Source organism: Megalops cyprinoides, chromosome 9 (assembly GCF_013368585.1).
Source record: "Megalops cyprinoides isolate fMegCyp1 chromosome 9, fMegCyp1.pri, whole genome shotgun sequence".
Taxonomy (NCBI): Eukaryota; Metazoa; Chordata; class Actinopteri; order Elopiformes; family Megalopidae; genus Megalops; species Megalops cyprinoides.
The window spans coordinates 11,694,066-11,697,648 of record NC_050591.1 but is presented as its reverse complement, the minus strand read 5'-3'; positions in this window follow the sequence as shown (position 1 = coordinate 11,697,648).

Here is a 3,583-nt window from a genome sequence, read left to right as displayed (position 1 = left end):
ATCAAAACTGATGGAATTTTGTATGTGCTGTTCTTTTCACAAGTTTGCAGTTGTAAGGTGTAACTTAGAACTAAGACAGACTTAGGTTATAATTATGGATTTTGAAGCAGCAAAAAGAGCCCTACAGTTTCTTTTGAAGCTGCTTTAAGTTAACGGATATGAATGGCGTGAGTTGAGGATCACAAGCCGAGAAACTGAGAAGCAGAAATGCCACCGTTTCCTTTCCACACAAGGCACAGGGAATGACACTTTCAGATGCTGCTCGCTCATTTCCAGTAAGGGGGGGAGAAGCCATCTGGAAGCATGCAGCTCCGGGAGACAGCAGAGCTGCTGGCAGAGGGGAATGAACAGGAGGAAGAAGAGACAAACAGGCACGGACGTGAGCTTTCAGCTCCTCGGGTACAGGACGCTGCCGGGGGGAAACACCAGGGCTTCCATGGGCTCTGCATAGTCCATTAATTATTTCTAATCAGGACAAATAGGCAGAGGTTTGGGGAGAAAATGCATGGGCTCCCCTTCCCACCCAGCACCTCTTCCAGAGGCCCACTCTTCTACCCCTGCTATGAAAGCAACACAGAGCGGTGAGCACCTCCTCACCTATGAATTCAAACAAACAAACTGGAGCGGCCCCCTGCGTCACCCACTCCCACCAACATGCACATCCCACCCCTTCCCAGTAGGTCCTGTGCAAATGGCCCAGGTTGTACAGTGATGGGATCTGCGTCTTGCCAATGCAGGGGGCAGGGGTCCCTGGACAGGGGTCAGACAGCAACTGTCTGCTTTCCATCTTAGCTGGACAAGGAATACAGCTCCTGCAGGCAAACGCCCTCAGCAGGCCTGGCTGCCATTTTTTTCTTTTTTTTTTTACCCCATAGGATGGCAGTGGAAGGTCCACATATATTTTATATTTCATCCAATGTTGTGTCCAGCACTACACAAAGGATACACAGTCCTTTGTGCATGGTAATAATGACAATAACAAAGCTTAAAGTTTAAATTAGGATTGTTATATATGAATAAACTTTTTTTCAGCATTTAGCCATTTATCTACTGAAGAACTCATGATTCTTCTATAGTCACCCTACACAGATATATCTGGGACATGGCCTTTGGGTCTATTGCCTTAGATATAAATATCTAAATCTAGATAAATTTAAATGATTTCCTCATTTCTTTTAGAAGTGAGAGCGTAAAGGTTGGATATATTTTGCAACGGCTTTTTTCTATCCAAAGTATCTGTCTTTATTCCGCAATGTATTCAAGATAGGACCATTATATAACAAGTTATTTGTTTGCTCAGGGATCCTAATTATAGGCCCGTGCAAGACTGTTGCCTTAATCTACAGATGACTTTGCAAGAGAACAGGTTTTGGTGGAAAACATGTTCAGGTGGCTGAAATATGAGGAGAGCCCAATCACTCAGGATAAAGTACAACGGGCCAATGGCCTCCGTTTACCTCCCAGCAACACCCACTCCTCGGGGCTCTGCAGAATTACGTGCTCCTCTTCCACACTCCATCACCTGGGGAATCGGTGTTGATCCATTGCCTGTCCCACCATGACTTTGTGGGAACAAGGTGTCCTCAGTGCTTCCTGAAGTTTCTTCTTGTCTGTGCTGAACATTAATGGTCAGACAGATCCCTTCCCAGCTAACAGACTACAACAGGGGGCTTTGTCCTAAAACTTTTATCTCAAAGCTTCTCATTTGAATGAAACTGGACACTAAAATTACTACGAATTTCCCCACCTTAAACCTTTCTCTGCTTATCCAAGCAGATATTTTCCCTGAGGCACTTAAACTATTATGAAAAAAAGAGAACATTTCCACATATTCAATAAAATATATATTTCTTGCCCCAACATGCTGCAGAATATATTATCCAACAAGCAATATTAATGATCAGAGTGACATATCTTAAAATATATTGTATAACGATACATTACCAATGTCTTTACTTACAGTAGGTTTCAGCAGAGTATAAGTGTTCTAAGATATAAGGTATATTTTCATAACAGGACAGAAGTGACAAATTCAGTTTTACACACTGATGTTTAACAGATGGTATGTGTACTTAGTTGGCATTCCATGCCTAATGACTGTTAAATGCTAGGAAATAAAGTCCGAAATTCATCCTTCAGTTGTGTCAACAACTGATTGAGGAAAAAAAACACACATACACATGCACACAAACAAATGCATGTGATGAATCACACTGTGTTTTTAATTACATTTGAAAGTTATTATGAGCAATAAATACATTTCTGTTGTATATAAAGCATTGCAAGCAATCCTCTTGTCTTTTGATGTACTGTATACTGCTTTGCACTGGAGTAAGTGTGTTTTCAGTTTCTGAAAGGAAAAAAAAAATCATCCTTCATTCTCACATGCATTTCAGATACAAACCCAGCTCCCCGGTCACACACAGATCAGATTTGCATAACAACACTGGCCTAAATTGTGTGCGAAATAGTCTTTTCAGTCTATGTTGAGTGATTTAAATCCTTGTCAAAGTAAGGCCAGTGTTTCCAAAAAATAAAATATAAGAATAAAATTTACAATACAATGAGTAGATAAAGATAGAATGAATGAATAAATAAAAATACAAATTGCTGGGGGTAGGGAAAGAAGACATGCCCTGCTAAAGTCATTTAATGACTTTCACAACTGTAATCTAACACAGTTGGTTTAAGAGAAACAGAACATGACTAAATGGCTTGGAGTGTTTGTTGAGCCGTAACAGGAAATGTGTTTAGAGCAAGTCATTAGATGTTGTGAGGCTGAATCAACAGAGTTGCTTAAACCCCTAAAAGGACCCTTTTTTTCTTAGTTTTGTTCTGATTTTACTTTACAGCGTTGAACGTGTCGTTGTGCAGATCTCAAAGTTATCAGGACACTAGATCTGAAAGTCATTGCTCCATACTCTTGTGGTGATGAACACAGTTTTTAAAATTAAGTGTGGACTAAATCCTGGTGAGGGACAAATACAGCTTTTTATACACTGATTTATTTTGGTTGTGTCTTTCACAAAACTTTCATGTTCTCTCAAGTCATCTGGGTTCTGTTTTACAAATCAATAACTCCCATTTCCAGGCTACATATGTGTTTGCGTACATTCCTTCAGTATTACCTTCCCTCCAAGCCAAGATTTTTTAGGATAATAAACAAAGTGAGTTTACAATTTGTCAGTTATACTGTTAAATCATGCCCTATCCTTTTCAAAATGCTTACATTACCATATACTATACATACATTGTACTGTATACACATATTATATACAGACTGATCACATTCTAAATTTGTATTTGAGCTAAATCTACATTTAAAAGATTATGTCTCCTTTGCTGCTGTAATTACACACCCTTTTAATATTTTCCTACTTCTAAGACTCTTGCTCTTCCGACACTGGTAACTTTGCTAGATGCCAGAAGCCATGCTACTTACTCTACAGTGAGACGGATATTATGTGCTGTGAGTGAAGCCAACTTTGCTTGAGTTTTGACTCTGTTCTGACACGGCGGTACTGTACATTCCGGTGCATTCCGTGCAGCGGGGATTTGGGTGAGCAATGTGGATCTGTCAGTG